The sequence below is a fragment of the Bubalus kerabau genome, chromosome 3, assembly GCF_029407905.1.
Source record: "Bubalus kerabau isolate K-KA32 ecotype Philippines breed swamp buffalo chromosome 3, PCC_UOA_SB_1v2, whole genome shotgun sequence".
In the NCBI taxonomy this organism is placed as follows: Eukaryota; Metazoa; Chordata; class Mammalia; order Artiodactyla; family Bovidae; genus Bubalus; species Bubalus kerabau.
In genome coordinates this window covers 40,372,228-40,397,187 of record NC_073626.1, presented here as the reverse complement: position 1 = coordinate 40,397,187, position 24,960 = coordinate 40,372,228, and the positions used below count along the sequence as shown (strand labels likewise).

The 24,960-nt window shown below is 47.1% G+C and overlaps 1 long non-coding RNA gene across 1 annotated transcript; it reads left to right on the top strand.

The window, feature by feature from the left end:
- Positions 1-907: 907 nt before the first annotated feature.
- Positions 908-21,968, top strand: LOC129645946 (uncharacterized). The gene is made up of 3 exons (XR_008711597.1): positions 908-1,011; positions 3,364-3,517; positions 21,809-21,968. It is a non-coding gene; the product is annotated as an uncharacterized LOC129645946 (long non-coding RNA).
- Positions 21,969-24,960: the final 2,992 nt, after the last annotated feature.

Genomic DNA, 24,960 nt, shown 5'->3' with positions numbered 1-24,960 from the left:
CATCAGTACTGGCGGGAAGGCAGGCTTCCAAGGCATATAAATGGACTATTTACAGAGGTATGGGCAGCTTTAAGGTAAACTAATAAGAGATGAGGAAGCACCCTGGGCTAGTTACTATCCCAGGCTTGAAGGGGAATAGGGAGGGGGGCTGTAGCTGTTGAAGCTGGCAGCCCACCCAGCAGGTGCTGCAATCCATGGCCTTGGTGGGGAAATACAGCCGGCCCAAACTGCAACCCAGCAGGGAGAGAGAGGTGCTAAATACCCTGGCCTTTCTCTCCTGCTGCTCTCAGATCGATCGCTATTGCCTCCCATCAACCAAGCCCAACGAGAAGCCAGAGAGCCAAACAGACCAAAAGATACAGATCTGGAGGTCGGTCTTCCAGGGCATAAAAGCAAAGTGGAGAAGAGCACAAGTGGATGGAAGGAGAGGGAGGAGGAAGTTTGAGGTGGGAGGTTTTTGCAGGGGCTTCCTGAAAAAGGGGCAACTGGATTCAACCGAGGCTGGAGGGACTAGAGGGGAGAGGAAGGGAGCACCCCCAGACTCAGAAACCCAATTCTGGCCTAATGGGAGCAGAACCCATTCCTGTCTAGTGGGGAGGTAACCAAGTTGGGCATCCTTTGGCTGAGACATCAGCTGGGGAGCCAGGGAAACCCAAACAGAAGTAGGAACCCAAGAAATGGTTGAAAACTCAGCCAGGAGAGAGTGACAGTTCCCTGGAGAATGGGAACCCTCCTGCAAGTTTGGAGGAGGGAAGTAGAGAAGGAGCTCTTTTTCTTTTAATTACGTAAGTTTCAGGTGTACAGCATTATAATCAACACCTGTATGCGCCGCACAGTGCTCTCCACCACACGTCTAGTTACGTCATCACCATACTGTTGACCACCTTCACCCGCTTGAAAAGGAGCTAATTGAGTGATTCCAGGTGCCGAGCACAGACATACTTGAAAAGTGGTGAGGGCCAGCCGAGTCTGGTGGCAGAGAGAACACACAGTCTGCATTAAAGCATCCAGGTAGGAAGAGATGCGGGGAGGAGAGGTGAAGCGGGGCGGAGCTGGGGGAGGTGGGGACTCAGAAGTCAGTTTGCTCAGCAAGAGACTGAAGTCATGGCAAGAGCTGGAGGCTCTTTTAATCCACTGCTCTGCCCCCTCCTACATTTGGGAGGAGAGGAAATGTGTCCAGAAAAGGCTGTGATGACCCTGCTGAGCCAGAGAGGTGGCGAGGCCTCCAGGCTGGTGGATGGAGTGCCCAGCCAGGGTCCCTGCTGCTCGGGTGGTCTCTCCTCCCATCCATCTTCCTCCACACAGCAGCCACCGGGATCTTTCCAAAACACCAGCCCGATCATGTCAGTCACGCTTGAATCCCTTCCGTGTTCCCCACTGAACCGATCAAGCCTGGAGCCCTGCCTTGCTCTGTGGCTGACAAGGCAAGCCCTCCGGGGCCCATCTGACCTCTCCAGCCTCCTTCCCCATCCCCGCCGCACCCCCCCCCCCACGCCGTATTGAATCAGTAAGTGCCCAGTATGTCTTGTGTCCACTCCTTGTACATGTTCCCTCCCCTTAAAATCCTCCTCCCCATACTCCCATCTGGTTAATGCCTGCTCTGTCATAAGATGTCACTTAAGCCTTTCCTGATAATTGTTTGCCTATTTTAAAACATATTTCTCCCATTATTAAATACACAGCAAAGGTTCTTATCTTTGTCTCCCCCTGACTGTAAACCCCATGAGGGCAGGCACTTTTTTGGGTTTCTATAACCCCACTACTTAATGCAGTTCCTGGCACTTACCAGGTACTATGGATGATATACAGTATCATCCATACACGGGAATGCAGTGCAGCTGTATAAAAGTTAGGAAAGCTTGATATGTGCTCATATAGAATCCCCTCTAAGATCCCCTGTGAAATGCTGAACACTGTGTATTTCTATAAAACAGGAACACAGAATATGCATGTATTTATGGGTCTGTTCATAATATTTTCAGAAGGAAACTCAAAGAAACTGACAAAGTTGGTTGTGCCTGAGAAGAACATGGGGGCTGGGGAGAGAAGTGGAGAGTTCTCGGCTTTTGGATTTGGGACCTATTCAGTAAAAAACAAAAAAAATCATAATTAAAACTAAGAAGTATTAGGTATTTAAATAGGTGTCCCAGAAGCACTGGAGCGTGGGATGCATGCGTTGGTAGGAGCAGCTTGCCACTGCCACCCACTCTTCCTGGGTTGTTGCCTGGTTGTGCGCTGGGGGTGCCCTGATTGTTCCCTGGGGGTGCCCAGGTTGTGCCAGGTACCACCCCAGACCCAAAGAAGGATCCAGAAAGGAAGGTGCAGAGGGCCAGCAGGTGGGTCTTCCCTGAATGAGGAGGGTCTGGGAGAGATTTCTTAGGAGCCCAGGAGCTCGAGGGAAGGGCAAGGAGGTAAGGCCTGGAGTGAGCATCTCTTTGCCTCCCTGCTCTATTCACCTTCTTTGGCTTCTGCATTTCCACTGAAGATGGAAGAAAGAATGGGCCAGGAAGAACTCTTAACAGGAGGGATGAGACTTAGACAGCAGAGAGAACTTCCCAGAAGGAAAGGGCTGAGCTAGTTCTCTGTCATCCTTAGTCCTTGGGGCTGGCTGGAGGGCAGGCTTTGTGTCTACTCATCTTTTTCCCAGGCAGGTGTATTTCCCCTTGAACCAGGATCAACAGGCTTGATTCTGGATGGTTCTGCATCAGGGTGGGAGCAGTCCACCCGTCTCCCTCCCCTCCTCTCTGCCTAGAGCTGCTTCACATCCCATCTCTCCAGCCTTAGCCTCCATCACAGGAAATCCTCTTAAAGCAAAAGCCACACCCTGAACTGTCCTGAAAGGGTTCGGCACCAGCTAGGGTAGGAGAGGCCCAGCAGGAGAGCAGGAGGAAAGGTGTGTACCGAGGACAAAAAAGCAGGGAGGCTTCAGCTCTCTTCTCCCCTGGGGTGGGGGTGGGGGTGAGGGTGGATGGAAAGTCTGGACTTTTTTTTCCTTGTAATTTATTTATTTATTTTTATTTGGCTGCACCGGGTCTTAATTGTGGCACATGGGATCTTTGAGCTTTGTTACAATGTGGGGGATCTTCGTTTTCAGCTGTGGGATCTAGTTCCCTCACCAAGGGTCGAACCCAGGCCCCGTGCATTGGGAGAGTGAAGTCTTAGCCACTGGACCAGCAGGGAAGTCCCAAGACTGAGCTTTCAAAGCACCCCAGACACGCCCATAACCAGCCCAGTCTCCACACATCTTCCTATAGGCTGGTCTCAGGCTGACCTGTGCTTTCTCACCAAGCCCCGCCCTCTCTCCGAAAGACCGCCCCCTCCCCAGGATCAAGGATCCCACCCCAACTCCCCAACCTTCTCCAGCCAAAGGGAGCCCTCAGTGAGGAGAGAAGAGACGGGGCTCCCACCCAGCTCCCCGCTACTAACTCACCAGGAGACTCAACCACAACAAGGCCCTCAGTTCTCAGGCTCCACTTCTCAGCAGTAAAATCCAGTAAACTCCAGAGGTTTGAATGAGGTAAAGTATCTGCAAGGGCTTAGAACACTATCTCTACCTAAGAAGCAGGTCTTTACCGGGATTTACAGGTTATCGGCACTGTTCCTTTAATTTGCTTATTGGGTCAGGAGAGAACCCCAGGGAGCAACCCCACAAACCAAGGGCAAGACGTCCTCAAGTTGATTTAGGGGACAGTTAAGGAAAGGCTGCTAGAACAATGGGCAGGCATCTGAGAACAGTGGGTGCCCGTCTGTCTCCTCGCTTGAGAGAACTCCTCACCTGCCCAGACCCCTGCCCCTCCCTTAGGCAAAGTGTTCATGTATCCATTCGGGAATCTGGGGAAGTGGCAGGGAATGGGTAACGCCCTGGGAGATGTTATTATTTTCTGTGAACTAAGTGGTTTGGGTTTTGTTTTTTCTTTGGCTGTACTGTGTGGCATGTGGGATCTTAGTTCCCCGACCAGGGATCCAACCTGCTCCCCCTGCATTGGAAGCACAGAGTCTTAACCACAGGACCGCCAGGGAAGTCCTGACATTATTTCCTAATCTGAGTTATAATATGTATAAAGTGCATGAACCTTAAGTGTACAGTTCAATTAATTTTTACATATGGATATACTCATGTAGCGCTTCCCAGATGGCTCTAGTGGTAAAGAACTCGCCTGCCAATGCTTGAGACATAAAAGATGTGGGTTCGATCCCTGGGTAGGGAAGAACCCCTGGAGGAGGGCATGGCAACCCACTTCAGTATTCTTGCCTAGAGAATCCCACGGACAGAGGAGTCTGGTGGGCTACAGTCCACAGGGTTGCAAAGAGTTGGACACGATTGAAGCAACTTAGCATGTTCAGTTCAGTTGAGTCGCTCAGTCGTGTCTGACTCTTTGCGACCCCATGAATTGCAGCATGCCAGGCCTCCCTGTCCATCACCAACTCCCAGAGTTCACTCAAACTCATGTTCATCGAGTCGGTGATCTCATCCTCTGTCGTCCCCTTCTCCTCCTGCCCCCAATCCCTCCCAGCATCAGAGTCTTTTCCAATGAGTCAACTCTTCGCATGAGGTGGCCAAAGTACTGGAGTTTCAGCTTTAGCATCAGTCCTTCCAAAGAACACCCAGGACTAATCTCCTTTAGGATGGACTGGTTGGATCTCTTTGCAGTCCAAGGGACTCTCAAGAGTCTTCTCCAACACCACAGTTCAAAAGCATCAATTCTTCAGCACTCAGCTTTCTTCACAGTCCAACTCTCACATCCCTACATGACCACAGGAAAAACCATAGTCTTGACTAGACTTTGTTGGCAAAGTAATATCTCTGCTTTTGAATATGCTGTCTGGGTTGGTCATAACTTACTTATATAACCACCACCTCCATCAAGATGCAGAACATGTCTAATTCCCAGCACCTCAGAAAGTGCAGACCTCCCCCCATCCAACACCCCTGTAAGGGGGGGGGGTCACTATTACAGTTTCTACCGGCTTAAATTAATCCCGCCTCTTCTCAAACATCATATTAATAGAATCATACAGCATGAGATGTTTTTGGTGCCCGGCTTCCTTTTTTATTGGCTTCCCTTGTGGCTCAGCTGGTAAAGAATCTGCCTGCAATGTGGGTGACCTGGGCTCGATCCCTGGGTTGGGAAGATCCCCTGGAGAAGGGAAAGGCTTCCCACTCCAGTATTCTGGCCTGGAGAATTCCATGGACTGTAGAGTCCATGGAGTCGCAAAGAGTTGGACACGACTGAGTGACTTTCACTTTCTTTCTTTTTTTATATTTATCTATTTTTAATTTGAGGATAATTGGTGGTTTAGTTGCTAAGTCATGTCTGACTTTTTGTGATTCCATGGACTATAGCCCGCCAAGCTCTTTTCTTCATGGGATTTCCCAGGCAAAAATACTGGAATGGGTTGCCACTTCCTTTTCCAGGAGATCTCGAGGGATTGAACCTGGGTCTCTTGCATTCCAGGCGGAGTCTTTACTGACTGAGCCACCAGGGAAGCCACCAGGAGGATAACTGCTTTACAATATTTTGTTGGTTTCTGCCATACATCACGGAGAAGGCAATGGCACCCCACTCCAGTACTCTTGCCTGGAAAATCCCATGGATGGAGGAGCCTGGTGGGCTACAGTCCATGGGGTCGCTAAGAGTCGGACACGATTGAGCGACTTCACTTTCACTTTTCACTTTCATGCATTGGAGAAGGAAATGGCAACCCACTCCAGTGTTCTTGCCTGGAGAATCCCAGCGACAGGGGAGCCTGGTGGGCCGCCGTCTATGGGGTTGCACAGAGTCAGACACGACTGAAGCGACTTAGCAGCAGCAGCAGCAGCCATACATCAACGTGAATCAACCATAGGTATACATATGTCCCTTCCCTCTTAAACCTGCCTCCCACCCTATCCCATCACTCAAACCAGTTGTCACAGAGCACCAGTTTGAGCTCCCTGCATCATACAGCAAATTCCCACTGGTGCCTGGCTTCCTTCACTCTGCATTACATCTGTGAGCATCCTGCATGGTGTTGCATGGGGTTATAGCAATTTTTTTTCATTATCGAGTAGTTTCATTGTATACTATTAGCAGCATTATTCTATATATTGTGTGTAAATACATATAATGTATATATATACATATACATATATACAATCACTATTTACTTAACTTCTTGTTGGTTGGTATTTGTGTTGTTTCCAGTTGTTGGCTATTATGAATGAAGTTGCTCAGAACCATCTTCTGATGAATCCATTAACATTATTTTCAGACACACACTTGACTTTTAAAATAAACAACAATATAACACTTTCTGCTTCCTCCCACTGAGCTGTGCCATGCTGGGATGAGATTGCTGCAAACTCTGCAGAGTGGATGAGTCAGTAGGAGAAGAGGCAGCCTCAGGACCCCCTAGACAGACCTCAGAAACCTTTAACTACAGCCTTGGGTCTTTATGCCACTAGATGAGGCCCTGGCTAAGGTCTGTACCCAGAACCTCGGAGCAGGAAAAAACAGAACAGGTTCTAAAACATGCCTGACTGTGTTGAGCATGGACTTTATGATACATATACTGCATCACAGATGAGGAACCAGAGGTTTGGAGAAGTTGAGCAACTTGGGTTCAAACTGTGGCTCTGCCAGCTGCTAGCTGTTTGGTTTTAGTCAACTTTAAGTTCTCTGAGCCTTCATTTCCTCATCTGGGTTGGGGAAGGTGGGAATGGGGTTGTCAGGAGAATTAAAGAACAGATGTAAATCACCTAACACAGTACTTGGCATCTATAATAATGATTTTTTTTTCTTGTTTATTTTCTTCTCAAGGTCACACAGCTAGTAAGCAGGAAAAAAAATCAAAACCAAAGTTCTTAAAGGGAAGGGGAAAGAGTAAAAAGGAATATTTTTTGAGTGCCAAATTAGGAACTGTGACCATCCTTTGCGTCTCCGCATTCTCCGTATCCGGCATAATACCCCGCATACAGTGAGCACTCAATGAATGCTTACTGGATGACGGAGTGGAGGAGGGAACAAATAAACCCAGTCATCCACACCCAAATTGTTTTGAAGCCTTTTTTTGGAGGGGCGACCCACTGGGATTTATTGGGATGGAGAAAGTGGCTGGGTGGTCTGCAGGGTGGACAGGTGTCCCTGGCGAGCTCTCACTTCAGCCAGGAAGGATTTTTGGCTGAATGAGGTTGAGTTAGAGAATATGTGTCAGGGAGCAGGTAGAAGGGAAGGTAGAGAAAGAGACACTGGGAGCAGGTGCTTAAGAACAGTAGGCAAACCACATAGGGAATGAACGGGACTCTCAGGGGCCACGTTAGATATGGGGGCTCCGCACGGAGCTGGCTGGCTGGTCAAGGGGTTAATCAAGGCCCCTGGGAGATAACACAGCCATTCTGTGCCCCGCCCCCCCCCCCCCAAACTCTGTAAAGGCAGGGGCCAGGCAAGCCAGTTTTGCAAAGCATGTGCAGCAAGGCAGGGAAGCCGTACTGGGATTCCTGCTTCCACCTCAAGAAGGTGGGGCTGCTTCTCCCACTCATTTATCCTTTGGGATGACTCATGGCTGACTTGTTATGAGGTCCGAGGGTTCCAGAGAGGAGGGGCAGCTGCCACCTCGTCCATCTGTGCACGGCCGGGGCTGGCAGCCTAGCAACGCGAGTGTTCCCAGGCTGGCCACAGGGGGGCGAGAGAGAGCCAGTCCCCGGCGTTCAGACCATCTGGGCCATTCCTGGGCCGGAAAGAGCACTGGAGTGGGAGTCTGGGTGGGGGCTGGGTGCGGGACCTCCCTGGACCTCCTGCAGGCTGGCCATCGTGGGCAAGCCCCTTTCTCCCTCTATGCCTTAGCAAACTCTAAAACGGGCATGGTGGGACCTCTCTTGCCTGAAACCAGGATTGTCTGATTTGTCCTTTGTGTTTATGCCTCAAGTTTGATAAGTCAGGGAAGTTTTCCCAGCTGATTAATGTAGTTAATCACACTCCTAGCTTTGTTCCCCAGAAAGACTTAGAGAAACTGCTTTCCTTGAGATTATGTCTTACAAATCCATCAGGGGTGCAAATTGGGAATAAGAGAACACACAGAGCTAGGCAGACTGTGTGAAATGCTTTGCTTTCAGCCTCTCTGTGAATCCTCATAACCGCCCTTCACGCTGGACTTGAGAACGAGGGGTGTCTTCTCTGATGCTTTACTTTTGTAAAAGCTGTAACTTAACCTGCAGTAAAGCGCCCTCACCTTAACGGCACATACAGCTCAACAAATCTTTAGCTGTATGTACACCTGTGGAACCATCACCCAGACCTAGACCCAGGCATTCGCAGTGCCCCAGAAGCCTCCTCCATCCCATCCCAGTCAATAATCCCTACAGGTAACCTCTATTCTGATTGCAAAATAGTATTTTGTTCCCATTACCTAGATGGGGATACCGAGGCTCAGCAATGTAAAGTGACTTGCTCAAAGTCAAGTGGCTGGAAAGAGCACTATATATGTTTTTGAAGGGAGAGTGTGTTTGGAGAGCTTGAAAGAGAATGCGAGCATGCCAGAACCCAACTTCAACACCGTTCAGCGCTGTCCAGCAGGTTCCCATCCTCCTCCCATCCTTCCCGTGAAGTGGCAGCGGGCTTCAGGAAGGGAAGAACTTCGCCTCCACTGGCAGAGGCCGCATCTTCCCTCACCCCCTCCTTCTCATCCCCACTGGCTCCTGAGTGCCTCACCTTCCCTGGAGGGTCTGCCTGGGAGAACAACAGCTTTAAGACTAAACCCTTTACTTGTGAAGTGATTGAGGCTTCATTCCAGGAGCAAAATCCAGCAATTTCCTATTAGAGGTTAGTAATCTCTCTCCACCTGGAGTGCTGCAGACGGTCAGTAGGAAAACCGGCCCCCTACTAGATCCTCCCTGGGGTCCTGTCTGGGCTTGAGCTGCAAACTCTGCCCCTTCAGGAAGCGACCCCAGTCCTTCTGGGAGCCTCAGCCCAGAGGAGCACCTGAGAGGATGCTCCGGCCACTGCTGTCATTGATATTTGCAAGCCCCTCCTGTGAAAGTCCCTGTGGGGCTGACTCAGAAATTTATTTTAATGCACATATTGTTTTAATCTTGACCTCAGAATTCTCCTTATCTCTGATCCCTTACATGCTCTCTCTGTGACCTCACGAATCGCAGCACGCCAGGCCTCCCTGTCCATCACCAACTCCCGGAGTTCACTCAGACTCATGTCCATCGAGTCAGTGATGCCATCCAGCCATCTCATCCTCTGGCGTCCCCTTCTCCTCCTGCCCCCAATCCCTCCCAGCATCAGAGTCTTTTCCAATGAGTCAACTCTTCGCATGAGGTGGCCAAAGTGCTGGAGTTTCAGCTTTACCATCATTCCTTCCAAAGAAATCCCAGGGCTGATCTCCTTCAGAATGGACTGGTTGGATCTCCTTGCAGTCCAAGGGACTCTCCAGAGTCTTCTCCAACACCACAGTTCAAAAGCATCAATTCTTCAGCACTCAGCTTTCTTCACAGTCCAACTCTCACATCCATACATGACCACTGGAAAAACCATAGCTTTGACTAGACGGACCTTTGTTGGCAAAGTAATGTCTCTGCTTTTGAATATGCTATCTAGGTTGGTCATAAGTTTTCTTCCAAGGAGTAAGCATCTTCTAATTTCATGGCTGCAGTCACCATCTGTAGTGATTTTGGAGCCCAAAAAAATAAAGTCTGTCTCTGTTTCCATTGTTTCCCCATCTATTTCCCATGAAGTGATGGGACCAGATGCCATGATCTTCGTTTTCTGAATGTTGAGTTTTAAGCCAACTTTTTCACTCTCCTCTTTCACCTTCATCAAGAGGCTTTTAGTTCCTCTTCACTTTCTGCCATAAGGGTGGTGTCAGCTGCATATCTGAGGTTATTGATATTTCTCCGGGCACATGCTCTACTCCCTCCTTAAAGTTTGGTGAACACCTTGCCCTGTCCTTCTGATTGTAAGAAGCAGTACAATTCACGAAAAGGAATCCTGGGTCTGGTGTTTCACAGAAATGGACTTGAGTTTCAGCCCTGGAAACTTCTCCACTGTGTGACACTGGGTAGATTGCTTAACCTTTGTGTTGCAAAACTGCTGATGTTACCTCTCTTCTTTCATAATCACAAAATCTCCAGCTTTTATTTTTTTATTTTGAAATATTTATTTGACTGCACAGGGTTGGGTCTTAGTTTTGGCAGGCACATGGGATCTTTTTTTAGTTAAGGCATGCAAACTCTTAGTTGCTGCATGTGGGATCTAGTTTCCTGACCAGGGATTGAACTCAGGCCCCCTGCATTGGATGTGCAGAGTCTTAGCCACTGGACCACCAGGGACGTCTCTAGAACCTCCAACTGTTAGTTCAGCACATGGCCAACCAGACGACACTTCCCGGCCTTTTTTGTATGCATGTTAGGTGACCATATGATTAAGTTATGGCCAATGAGAAATAAACAGAAATGTCATGTGACAGCTTTGAGGAACCTTCCTTAAAGTCAAACTTTGTTTGCCCTCTTCTTCATTCTCCCTCGTCCATCTTCTAGCTGGAACAAAGAAGTGATGGCTGGAGCTCTAGCCACCATTTTGTACCCTGATAACAAGGGCCACACTAGGAGTGGTGGAGAAGCAAACCCTGAGGAATGTGTGCAGAAGAGCTGCCATTCCAGCCTGGGCAGCTCACCTATGGACTTTCGCAAAAGCTGGAAAAAAAGCTTCTCTCTTGGGGTCTTTGTTACGTAACCTATTCCTAACTAATATACCTGCTAAGTTTCAGTTTCCTGAGCTGTAAATGAAGATAACAGTTTCTACCTTGAAGATTACTCTGAGGAAGATCAAGGAGGGTAACACAGAAAAAGAGCCTAGTATAGCATAGAAATACTAATTTAATAAAACATACTGTATAAATAGCATATGTAGTATACATAGTATAATAGTAAAAATACACTAAAACATCCGTCCACACCCTCCACTCCGATGTCTGTACTTACTCAGTGCAGTCCGAGCATCCCCTGTGTATCCGACACTGCTCTGGGCACTGGAGATTCAGAAATGAAAGCTGCAGTCACTTACCCTCAGGGGACTCCCAGGTCATGAGAAGTCAAATGGATAAACAGACAGTGTGGCCGGTGCTCAGCTGGTAGAATTGTCACCGAGGTGCAGAGGAGAAGCGTTGGATGGAGGAGGAGAGCAGACTGAGAGGGGGTGGGGCTGGTGGGGGGTGTTTTCTGGAGGAGGTGATCCTAGAGCTGAACCTCAAAACTGGAGGAGTCATCAGCCCAAAGGAAGGTCTTCTGGGAGAGGATGCCAAGTGTGCACAGGCGTGGAGGCGTGGCTGCATGAGTCATATTTATGGAACTTCGGGAAGTCATTAGGACTGGAGCCTGAGTGGGAGGAAGCAGCTGCAAGAGAGGAAGGCCTGGACTGCTGTAAGCGTCTATCTTTTGGCCCCGGGGGCTCGAGTACCTGCATGACCTTGATTAATGACAGGAGACTGAAACTGGAAGTGTGTGTATGTTGGAGTGGGAAGATATCTGTAAACACACACACACGCAAATAAGATTATACGTGTATAGGAGACTGTGTTTGTTAGCACTCTGGTTATAAGCAACAGAAACTAATTTAAGGAAGGAAGGTGGAATTTATTATTATAGAGACAGAGGTGTGTCTTGTGGAATCCACTGTTACCATCACAGTTGGGCCCCAGTGTAATGAGGTCTCTGCCCCAAAGGAGCTTAGATTACAGCACCAGCCTCAAGTGGGTTCTGACTCAGGCTCCCTAGAGCTCTCCTTTTCTTCATTTCAAATGCCCAGGCAGAGCCTCTGATTGTCAGAGCTCAGGGCAGCTACCATCCCTGATCCAATCCGAAGGGTCAGTGGACAGGGCCATAGTCAACTAACTTGGCCCCTGGAGACCTTGCCTGTGACAAGAGGGAGGAGGGGACAGCCCCACAGGAGTGGTTGATATGAGAAGGAGGAATCTCAGAGACTAAGATGAGCTCAAGGCGTCCTCATTCTCAATTCAATGTCTTACAACAAATAATAATGGTATAATGATACTCCGTGGCATAATAATGCTGCTAATAGTAGAATAATAGTGGTAAGGATAGGAACCAGGCTATATCGAAGACTTATTCTGTTGCTGGGTGCTGTTCTAAGGATTTAAAGTATATTAATTCATTTATTCTTCAAAACAGTAGGTGCTATCATCATGCCCATTTTTTTTAAGACTTTTTATTTTATATTGGAGTATAGCTGATTAACAATGTTGTTGTTGTTCCAGGTGGATAGCAAATGGACTCAGCCATACACATACATGTATCCATTCTCCCCAAAACTCTCCTCCCATCCAGGCTGCCACATAACATTGAGCAGAGTTCCCTGTACTATACAGAAGGTCTTGTTGGTAATCCATTTTAAATATAGCATCACACCCATTGTACAGATGAGGACACTGAGGTGCAGACAGCTTTTTTTTTAAGCCTGCACATTTATAAGCAAGGATTTGCATCCAGGCAGTATGGTGTCAGATTATGCTTTTGTAATCATGGTGGTGTACCTTCTCATCCCTATCACACAGAAGATTCTACTGTGTGTCACAGAGTGTGTGTTTGAGCCCCTTCCCCACATGTGCATGCACACGCAGCACCACTTAGGTGTGTACCATTCTCTATTTGCTCCCATCCCACAAAGTGCCTGGAATAAAATGCCTCACTCTGGCTGCTTGTGGTCTATATCCCCCTTATACTGGGGCCAAGTGTCCCCAGGCCAAATTTTCCCAAACCTTTGTGATTTCTCTTCTCTCTGCTATCAGAGCTCTTCCCGTGAAAGCATTTGCAACTCATTCTCACAAACACATAAGTGACTGAGAAGAGCGTAAAACACCACCCTATACTGAACAGTCCTTAAAAGCCAGCCCTATGGATGCTTAGACTGGACCACACTCTCTTGCTCTAACATCATCCACAGCTCTCCATTTATTGCAGAACAAAACCCAAACACTAGCATTCAAAGCACTGAATCCAAACCATCTGTTCAGCCTTATCTCCTACCACATACAACCAATGTGTCCATTTTTAAAACATACATAGTTCAAATAAATAGAACTACTTGTCCAGTGTAGCAAAGAAGTGCAGAAGAGAGAGAACTTTGGGAGTTTTCGGAGGAAAAGTGTCCCCAGAGATGGAGAGTGGTTCTGAGAAGTGTTGGCAGAGGGTGGGCTTGGCAAGAAGAACATGGGCTATGAGAAAGATGGGGAGGTGGAGACAAAGGAGGCTTATCTTTCTCTCCACGTGTCCTGCACTCCAAGGCTGGAAGCTAGATGTGATGATGATGATGATGAAAGTAAGAGAGCTCTTGTTTATATTCAGTGAAACATCCAGACACTGTTCTGAGCAGGTAGGTATATTGATGCATTTGATCCGCACCATAACACTATAAAGTAAGCTGCTATTGTCATTTTACAGATGAGGAAACTGAGATCCATGTGGGTAATATATTCAACTCCTCTGGCTCCTCTGATCAGCTCTGGTCTCTGTTAGAGCCCCATTTGACTCTCCCCCTCTCCCAACTCATCTCTTTCTGTCCCTCTTCCTCAGTCAACGAGTGGTGTCTGGGCCTCTCCCTCTTCCTTCTGTTCCTGGCTTCTTTCTGTGTCTGTCTGCTGGCCCTCCCCTCATTTGTTTCGTTCGTACACACTCTTCCTGCTCCAATTATTCATCATCCATCAAAAACTAAAAGGGAAACTGGCCCTGTGACCAAGCTCTGCGCCATCAATAACGTGCTGATGCCTTACCCTGGAGGAAGCACAGAGATGCCTGGGGCTGGGGGGGTCAGGGTAGGAGGGCAGGGTCCAGGTGGGCCGAGGGGATCTTCCTGCACCCTGTTGGCCCTGAATGGGCTTTGGTGTGAAAGAGATGTGGATTTACCCTCAGCTCTCCAGGAAAGTTCTGGAAAACCATCTGGATCTGGATTCCTTACAGTCCAGCTCTGTTTCTGGATGCCTCCCCGACTGTGACAGGGAGACACAGGGTCCGTCAAGTTCCAGGTCCAGGCCTTCTCAGGGTGAGAGCTGGGAGGCGGGGACAGCCCGGGAGGGCTGCAGCAGGAGGGAGCAGGCAGGCAGAGGCTGGAGGAGTCATGAGTCTGATACAAAGAGAGATTCCACGGGGGAGCTGGAGGAGTCACTGAGGGCGGGCAGCTTCATTGCTTCCCACTGCACTTTAGACCCACTCCTTTCCATCTGTCCTCTGGAGGGCCGGGCATGTGTGTCTACCAGCGACAGGGTGACCGAAATAGCTCTTCTATACACCTGGAAGGGCCGAGGCCGTACTTGGAAGTCACTGCTGTGCTGATGGACTGATGTGAAGGTGTGTGGATTGCTCACCCTTCTGTCTTGTCAGTGGATTTTTTTTATCATCTGCATTAGGGTCTCCTAGGATAGTCAAGGGCTTCCCAGGTGGTGCTAGTGGTAAAGAACCCGCCTCCCAATGCAGGAGATGTAAGAGACACGAGTTCGATCCCTGGATTGGGAAGATCCCCTGGAGGAGGGCATGGCAACCCACTCTAGCGGGTTCTTGCCTGGAGAATCCCATGGACAGAGGAGCCTGGTGGGCTACAGTCCACGGAGTCACAAAGAGTTGGACACGACAGAAGTGACTTAGTGTGCACGTACACACACACACACAAACACACACATCCAATGGTCAAATTAGAGAAAAATTTCAAATCAGCCCAAAGACTTCGCACACATGCAACCAGGTCCAGATCCCCAGGCCTTGGTAAATTAGTGGGTCCAGCAGCCATGGGTGAAATAAACATCCTACAGACATGAAGCTGGTTGGTGGACATCTTCCAGATAAGGAACGTACTTTTGAACTGTGCCTTCTACTGACTGTCAAAGATTGGAAATTCTGACAGGAACAGACTGTGGCACAAAGTAGAAATGTAGCAAACACGTATGCAGAAATCAGATTTTGATGAAATCCAAGGGCAGGGGATGGCATTTTAATTTTTTTTTGTGGTAATAACTACAGTAGGAAGTGGGGCGTCTTCCAGGCTTCTGGACTTATGGGCTCAGGATTTGTCCTGTGATTCTAATTCATTTTCTTTGATTTCCTCTGTGTAAGCTGGAATGCTCTGGGAGGACTTCTTCAGGACCACATGAAAGCTTTAAGAGATCTATAAATAGAGTTAAACATCCCAGATTGTTTTCCCACAGATGGCTAAGTGAGGTGGCAGGACCAGAGTAGAGGGGACTTGTCCCTCCTCCCCAACCGCCCCTCCCCACCCCAGGCATGGTCACTGCCATTGCCTTTGCTATCAGGACCTCTGAACCCTGGAGGACAAAGCTCCTCTCCCTTCCCAGCTCCCACCAAGCATGGCATGACTTGGGGGTGTGTGGGGGGGTGTCGGTGGGGGTGGGAGAGCTTTCCACCAGCCCCCAAATTGCCCCCTCCTGGGCCCCTTACCCCATGGGCAGTTGAGTACTAGAAAGAAATTGAAGAATTCTAACAGCCCAGTCTGTAAAAAGGGTTAGGGGCCTACTTCTTTCTGTTTTGGTTTTTTTTTTAGGTTATTGCGGTATAAAGTACAATATCCTTCCCCCACACACACATTTTCCCAGCTTTATTGTGCTATTATTGATATATAACCTATACAAGTTTAAAGTGTACAATGTGATGATTTGAAATGTAAAAATATTGGAAAATGATTTCCACAATGAAAAGTGAAAGTGTTAGTCACTCAGTCGGGTCCGACTCTTTGTGACTCCGTGGACTGTAGCCCACCAGGCTCCTCTGTCTATGGGATTCTCCAGGCAAGAATACTGGAGTGGGTTGCCATTTCCTTCTCCAGGGGATCTTCCTGATCCAGGGATCGAACCTGATCCCTGCACTGCAGGCAGATTCTTTCCTGTCTGAGCCACCAGGGAAGTTTCCACAATAGTGTTAGTTAACACCTCTGTCCCCTCACATAATGAGAATTTTTCACGGTGATAAAATTTAAGTTCTACTCTTTTACCAAATTTCAAGTATATAATACCGTATTATTAATTATTGTCACTATGTTTTACATTAGATTCCCAGAATTTGTTCATTTTATAGGTAGAAGTTTATATACTTTGATCAATATTTCCCCATTTCCCCCACTCCCCAGCCTCTAGCAACCACATTTTATTCTTTATTTCTATGAGTTTCTATGAGTTTGGGAATCCTGTCAGTAAGAAATTGCTTCCTTCATGGGAAATCTCAAATTTATTGAGAAGTCCTTCACTTGGGGCATCTCTACCAATGGAGAAATTTTGGAGAGAAATTGGTACTCAAGGAAAACCCCTTTGTTGGTTTCTTGGTGGGTAGTCCTTGAGGCTGGGCTGGGTAAACTGGGGCCTGGAGTGTGAGGCGGTGGAGAGAGGCTTCTGGATGGAAGAGGTCAGGGTTCCTGGTGTTTAGTCCAAAGGTTGGAAGGTCATTTACTACTTCCAGTACAATGTTAATATACTTTAAGAAACTGAATGGGGAAGCAGGATAGATTAACTCGGTGGAGACTGAAAAGACTCCATAGGACTTTTTTTTTTTTTTTTTTTAGGAACAAATGACTTTATTTATTCGTTTGCTTATTCAGTTCAGTTCAGGCGCTCAGTCGTGTCCAATTCTCTGCGACCCCATGAATCGCAGCACGCCAGGCCTCCCTGTCCATCACCAACTCCCGGAGTTCACTCAGACTTACGTCCATAGAGTCGGTGATGCCATCCAGCCATCTCATCCTCTGTCGTCCCCTTCTCCTCCTGCCCCCAATCCCTCCCAGCATCAGGGTCTTTTCCAATGAGTCAACTCTTCGCATGAGGTGGCCAAAGTACTGGAGTTTCAGCTTTAGCATCAGTCCTTCCAATGAACACCCAGGACTGATCTCCTTTAGGATGGACTGGTTGGACTTCCTTGCAGTCCAAGGGACTCTCAAGAGTCTTCTCCAACACCACAGTTCAAAAGCATCAATTCTTCAGCACTCAGCTTTCTTCACAGTCCAACTCTCACATCCATACATGACCACAGGAAAAACCATAGCCTTGACTAGACGGACCTTTGTTGGCAAAGTAATATCTCTGCTTTTTAATATGCTGTCTAGGTTGGTCATAACTTTCCTTCCAAGGAGTAAGTGTCTTTTAATTTCATGGCTGCAATCACCATCTGCAGTGATTTTGGAGTCCCGAAAAATAAAGTCTGACACTGTTTCCACTGTTTCCCCATCTATTTCCCATGAAGTGCTGGGACCAGATGCCATGATCTTCGTTTTCTGAATGTTGAGCTTTAAGCCAACTTTTTCACTCTCCACTTTCACTTTCATCAAGAGGGTTTTTAGTTCCTCTTCACTTTCTGCATTAAGGGTGGTGTCATCTGCATATCTGAGGTTATTGATATTTCTCCCGGCAATCTTGATTCCAGCTTGTGCTTCTTCCAGCCCAGCGTTTCTCATGATGTACTCTGCATATAAGTTAAATAAGCAGGGTGACAATATACAGCCTTGACGAACTCCTTTTCCTATTTGGAAGCAGTCTGTTGTTCCATGTCCAATTCTAACTGTTGCTTCCTGACCTGCATATAGGTTTCTCAAGAGGCAGATCAGGTGGTCTGGTATTCCCATCTCTTGAAGAATTTTCCACAGTTTATTGTGATCCACACAGTCAAAGGCTTTGGTATAGTCAATAAAGCAGAAATAGATGTCCTTCTGGAACTCTCTTGCTTTTTCGATGATCCAGCGGTTGGCAATTTGATCTCTGGTTCCTCTTCCTTTTCTAAAACCAGCTTGAACATCTGGAAGTTCACGTATTGCTGAAGTCTGGCTCGGAGAATTTTGAGTATTACTTTACTAGCGTGTGAAAGTGAAGTCGCTCAGTCGTGTCCGACTCTTTGCGACCCACAGACTGTAGCCCACCAAGCTCCTCCATCCATGTGATTCTCCAGGCAAGAATACTGGAGTGGGTTGCTATTTCCTTCTCCAGTGTGTGAGATGAGTGCAATTGTGTGGTAGTTTGAGCATTCTTGGGCATTGCCTTTCTTTGGGATTGGAATGAAAACTGACCTTTTCCAGTCCTGTGGCCACTGCTGAGTTTTCCAAATTTGCTGGCATATTGAGTTCAACGGTTTCACAGCATCATCTTTCAGGATTTGAAATAGCTCAACTGGAATTCCATCACCTCCACTAGCTTTGTTCATAGTGATGCTTCCTAAGGCCCACTTGACTTTACATTCCAGGATGTCTGGCTCTAGGTGAGTGATCACACCATCATGATTATCTGGGTCGTGAAGCTCTTTTTGCTTATTAGGCTTATCATTTGCAGCACTTGGGATCTTTAATTGCAGCATTTGAACTCTTAGTAGGATCTAGTTCCTGACCAGGGATCCAACCCAGGTCCCCGAATTCAGGAGCTAGAGGGTCTTAGCCACTGGACCACCAGGGAAGTCCAGACATCACAGAATTGTGTAGCCTCTCTCCCTCACACTTCCCCCTTCCTCTAGTCCTCCCACTCCCCTCCTTGAGACATTTTTGATTATCACAGCTGGGAGAGTGGCCGCTGCTGGCATCTGGTGGGTAGACACAGGACAAACCCCCACAAATGAATGATCGGTCTTAGAATGTCAACAGTGCTGAGGTTAAGAAACCCCAGTCTAGGGCAACAGGGCCCAGGCTGTGGAGGGGTGAGTAGACCCGGGGATCAAGTCCTGGTGAGGAGGCCATTTGTGGCTCTTAGCTTGATGGGCAAAGAAAAAGCCATTCCACTCTATTCCAAAGATCCAAAAGTTAGAGAGGGTGATGAGGGGCCTTCCAGAACAGGGAGGATGTAGGGGGGACTTGGGTAAGAGGGACACGAAGCTGGTCACACTGCTATTGTCTGGGCTTCTCTCTCCACGGCTGATCTCAGGGGCAGCATTACTGGAGCCCATTACAACCCTAACCAGAGACAAATACAGTAGCATTAATTTAATTTTATTTACATTTCAGAGTCATTTAGAGGGAATACATTGAACTGAAGTTGATTGAAAGTGTCCTACAGGATAAGCCCTGAGCTTCCTCAGGCTGCCAGACCTTGATGAATGATGGCAGCGGGTTTTGCCCAGAGCACGGCCCCCCTGGAAGGCTGGGCAGGAGATGGGAGCAAGCAGCGAGGGGGCAGCTCCCTCCCTGGAAGCCAGAGGACCCCGTCCCCTCCCCCTTTTCTGCTTTCAGCCAACTCCTTAAACAGTTTGCCCTTTCTCCTCTCCAGCTCTCCTATGAAGGCCTAGGGTACATTCCTCCCGCAAATCCATCCTTTAATTCAGTTCAACTACAGCAAGTGTTAATTGATCTCTGACACTTGGCTAAATTCTAGGGATCAGAGATGAATAAGTCACCTTGTGGACGTTGGAGTCAGGGCTCAATTTCCAGTTTTATTTCCATTAAGAGTTTTTTGATCGGGGCAAGTTATTTATCCTCTGCGGGTCTCAATTTCTTCATCTTTAAAATGAGACTAAAACAGGAAAAACCAAAGCGCTATTTAAGAGAAAGCCGATACAGTCTCTTCTACTTCCTGAATAGGAGGTTCTTTCATTCAGGAAAACACTTTGATGAGTCTCCATAGGTGATTTTGGCAGGAAAGAGCGGGTGCTCGGCCTGGCCTGTAGGCTAAGGGGAATGATACTGTTTTGCATAACAACATGGGGTGGGGGACAGACAATCACATGATGAAGGGACCTGGGAGGACCCACCCAATGACAGAGGGTGGCCAGTGCACTTCTAGGGCTCGTGACACCTACCAAGGAACTTCAGGTTGTTTTCTATCCTGTGTTATAATTCTCCCAATTGACTCCAAATCTTCAGTAAAAATCAACATCATCATGATGTGTTAGTGACACTTCGAGGGGATGAAGAAAGACAAGACGGGTGGTGTCCAGTGTGGAGCAGAGTGTTGCAATAAGAAGATAGTGACCAAGGAGCCCAGGGTCAACATTAAGGGCCACATGAGAGTAGAAATGGAGGGTGACACCCACGGAGTGTGTACTCTGGCTGGTATTGCTCTAGGAACAGGCAACACTCCTCTACGGTGACAAGTCAGAATGGTGGTTAGGGGGTTTTGTTAGTGGTGGTGTTAGGTTTTGTGGGGGACTGGCTAGGATGGGCTTTCTGGGGTACCGGAGATGTTCACTTGATCTGGATGGTGGTTATGCCAGGGTATACATGTGTGTGAGGGGATGTCAATCAAACTGGTCATTTAGGGTTTGTGTACTTTTTTATATGTATATTATACCTCAATAAAAATGGACAAACACTAGAGAACCACCAGACTAACAAGTTACAGAGTTGTGCAATCCTCAACACAGCCTTTCTGCCCATTGGCTTTCATTCTTACCCAGTCTCTGGCAACCACAAATCTACTTTCTTCCTCTATGGATTTGCCTTTTCTGGGCATTTCATATTAATGGAATCATGAATATGTAGACTTCTGCATTTTTCCCTGAGCATAATGTTTTGAACATTCACTCACATTGTAGCAGGTATCAGTGCTTTTTTTCCTTTTGCTGCTGAATCATATTCTAATAGAGAGATATATCATTAACCAATTAATGCATATTTGGGTTATTTCCACTTTTTGGCTACTGTTTGGCTATTTGAATATTTTCTACAAGTCTGTGCAGACATATATTTTCATTTTCTTGGTGGGTAGATTCTAGGAGTAGAATTGCTGCGTTGTATAGTAAACAAATGTTTAGCCTATTAAGAAACTGCCAAACTCTTCCAAAGTGGCTGAGCCTTTCTACCTTCCTTTCCGCAATGTATGAGAGTCCCAGTTTTCCTGCATTCGCTCCAGGACCTGTTAATGTCTGGCTTTTTACTAGTGGTTGTGAGTGGTATGTCATTGTGTTTTTCTAAATTATTATTATAAAATATTGGCTATATTCCTTGTGCTGTACAATATATTTTTGCATTGTGTTTTTCTAAATTATTATTATAAAATATTGGCTATATTCCTTGTGCTGTACAATATATTTTTGCATCTTATTTAATTTTTGAATTTTTTTTTATTGCACTATAGTTGAGTTACAATGTTGTGTTAGTTTCTGCTATACAGCAAAGTGAATCAGTTATACATAAACACATATCCAGTCTTTTTTAGATTTGCATTTTTCTAATGACTAAGAGATTCAGCGTGGGTGGCTGCGACCGGCGCATTTAGTGCGGGCGGCTACCCCATATCCAACCAGTCCATTCTGAAGGAGATCAGCCCTGGGATTTCTTTGGAAGGAATGATGCTAAAGCTGAAACTCCAGTACTTTGGCCACCTCATGCGAAGAGTTGACTCATTGGAAAAGACTCGGATGTTGGGAGGGATTGGGGGCAGGAGGAGAAGGGGATGACAGAGGATGAGATGGCTGGATGGCATCACTGACTCTATGGACGTAAGTCTGAGTGAACTCTGGGAGTTGGTGATGGACAGGGAGGCCTGACGTGCTGCGATTCATGGGGTCACAAAGAGTCGGACACAACTGAGCGACTGAACTGAACTGAATGACTAAGATGTATATCTCCGCTGGTGAAATGTCTGTTCAAATCCTTTGTCCATTTTTAAATTGGATTGTTTGTCTTTTTATTATTGAGTTTCAAGTATTCTTTATATATTCTAGATTCCAGCTCTTTATCAAATATATGATTTGCAAATATTTTCTCCCAGTCAATGGCTTGTCTTTTCATGTTTCTGATGATATCTATTTTTTTAAAGGGTTTTTTGATATGGACCATTTTAAAAGTCTTTATTGAAATTGTGAACAGTATTGCTTCTGTTTTATGTTTTGGTTTTTGGCCACAAGGCATGTGGAATCTTAGCTCCCTGACCGGAGGTCGAACCCACACCCACTGCATTGGAAGGAGAAGAAGCCTCAACCATTGGACTGCCAGGGAAGTCACTGATGGTACTTTTTAAAGCACAAGTTTTTCTGGACTTCTCTTAAATGAAGGTGAAATAAATTGCTGTCATGTCTAAGACTATTATTTGGGTTTTACGTTATAAGCAGAAAAATAACACAAGCCTATTTCCCTTCTCCAGGTAGCATGGCCCATAGGCCCATAGGTAGTGTGTGGAGTATGCCTCAGGAGTATGAAAGAGAAAGTGCAGATTTCTAAGTGGGGCACCGGGCAGGAAGCCTATTGGGGTAGCTGGCGGTTGAGTTAGGGGGTGAGTCAGAACGTTCTTCCTTAGATACCTCATCTGTCAGCTGTGTTTTCAGAGGGTTCCTGCTCTCTCAGTGTGGCTAAACTTGGTTCCTTCATCAGCTTATTGTTTTTGTTTATTTGGTGGCAGTGGGTCTCAGAATGTGGGATCTAGTCCCCTGACCAAGGACTGAACCCGGACCCCCTGCACTGGGAATGTGGAATCATAGCCACTGGACTACCAGGGAAGTTCTCTTTCACCAGTTTTTAGGACACATTTTACCAATCTCTGTATATTGTGGAAAAAATTTGAGGGGTAGACTCCAAACACTTTCCTAGAGGAAGAGCTTACAGCACACAGTTTCATAAGCCTCCAATATATCAGATAGTTCTCCCCCAAACTTCCTCTCTGGCTAGGCTCCCAATCTAGAAACCTCTCCCTGCTGCCCTAAGCCAGGATCCTTTTCCTAGCTCTCTTTCCTAGAATCTCTGCAGCAGGACATTCGCTGCAGAGTGGATCAGTTTGTCCTAGCTGCCACCGCTGATCTGACTTCTTCCCTCCCATCACAGACCAGGTCCTAACTCATGGATGATCCATTACTCTGTTCTGGCTTCAGATACCCAGAGTGAATGTGAGGCATCTTCCACCTTCCAGACCTCCTGATATTTAAGGGAGCTCTCAGATGCCAGAGCATCTTTTCCTCCATCTTCGAAACACACCTTTGCGGAATGCCTGCCAGGAACCATGCTCCATGACAGTGTTTTAACTATATCGCATCATTTAATACTCATAGCAGGCTGTGGTCTCAGTGACCCATTGCATAGGGGAGGTAACCAACTCCCAGAGAATGAACAGCTCTATCTAGTTCACTGCGCAGTAGAGGATAGAGCCAGGACGTCCACCTAGGTCTGTTGAGCCACAGTCAAAAGGCCACAATCTTCTCTTGGCCACTACATAACAACCACCTTTGAAAGTTTCTGTTGTGTCCTGGTCTATAGACTCAGAACTATCACTAATTCTCCTAGATCCTTATCATGCCTTTTTACCAGCCCCCTGGAGCACTCAGCTTGGAGTCCACTAACCTTAACCCCCCTCCCCATTCCATAGCCTAGGGGCTTCCTAAGGCCCCCATCCCAAGGGCAGGTTTTGGGCAGGTTTTGGGGTGCTTTCTTTCTCTGAATCTCTCAAAACCCCTGGAAATATTTTAATTTTGAGCTCTTTTTTAGGTGAAACATTCACACAGAAAAGTGCATAAATCATACATGTGTAATTAACAAATCTGAACAAACCGAATGCATCCGTGTAACCAGTACCCAAGTCAAGATATGCTATATTACCTATTCCTAGCCCCTAGAAGTCCCTGTAGTGCCTTCTTCCAATAATCACCTGCCCTCTGCAAGGGTAACCATTCTCCTAACCCTGTACAGCATAGATCAGTTATGTCTGATTTTGAGCTTTACATTAATGGAATTATGCATTTTGGAATCAAGTATTTTGCATCTGACTCCTTTTGCTCCATATTAATTTAATATGAATGGTTCCTGTTGTCATGTGTAGCAGTAATTTGTTCACTCTCATTCTGAGAAGATCTGGGAGGAGATGGCAATTAGTTATCATGCACTGTGGAATCAGAGTTACGGTCTCAAATCCTGAAAGTGAAAGTCACTCAGTCCTGTCCTACTCTTTGCGACCCCCATGGACTATATAGTTCATGAATTCTCTAGGCCAGAATACTGGAGTGGGTAGCCTTTCCCTTCTCCAGGGGGTCTTCCCAACCCAGAGATCGAACCCAGGTCTTCCACATTGCAGGTGGATTCTTTACCAGCTGAGACACAAGGGAAGCCCAAGAATACTGGAGTGGGTAGCCTATCCCTTGCATCTTCCTGACCCAGGAATTGAACTGGGGTCTCCTGCATTGCTGGAGAAGGCAATGGCACCCTACTCCAGTACTCTTGCCTGGAAAATCCCATGGATGGAGGAGCCTGGAAGGCTGCAGTCCATGGGGTTGCTGACTGAGCGACTTCAGTTTCACTTTTCACTTTCATGCATTGGAGAAGGAAATGGCAACCCACTCCAGTGTTCTTGCCTGGAGAATCCCAGGGATGGGGAAGCCTGGTGGGCTGCCATCTATGGGGTCACACAGAGTTGGACACGATTGAAGTAACTTAGCTCCTGCATTGCAGGTGGATTCTTTACCAACTGAGCTATGAGGGAAGCCCTCAAATCTTTACCACTTAAAAATTAAGTCTTTGGACAGCTAATTTAGCCCCCAATACTTCAGTCTCCTTATCTGCAGGATGAAGAAAATAAAATTTCTCTTGCATGGTAGCTGTAAGGTTTATATTTACCGCAATAACCAAGGTACATAAAGCACCTTCCAGAGTTACTTGTAGGTGGAAATTATCCAAAAAAAAAGGGTCACATTATTATTCACCAATGACTTATTTGCTAAATGAACTCTGAGAAGGAAATAGAACCGCGATGGTTTTGAACTCCACACCTGGGTGCACATGTGCACATGCACACCCTACACACCCAGGTTTACACCTGTGTGCACACCTGTGCCTGTGTATATACACAACACACTCCCGCTCATACTCCAGCATGAACAGTATGCAGATTTTTCCTTCCAGCAGCTCTCTAAAGAAAGATACAGCAGATGGGACTGGGTCTGCTGCACCACTGAACAGCCCCCACATCAGAAAGTCATAATCATTGAATCCATCATGTGGTGTGGCCTTGGCTGGGCCACCGTTCCTCATCCTGCCCGATGGGCTGTGGAGGAATGGTCCTCCTCCAGAGCAGGGAGCA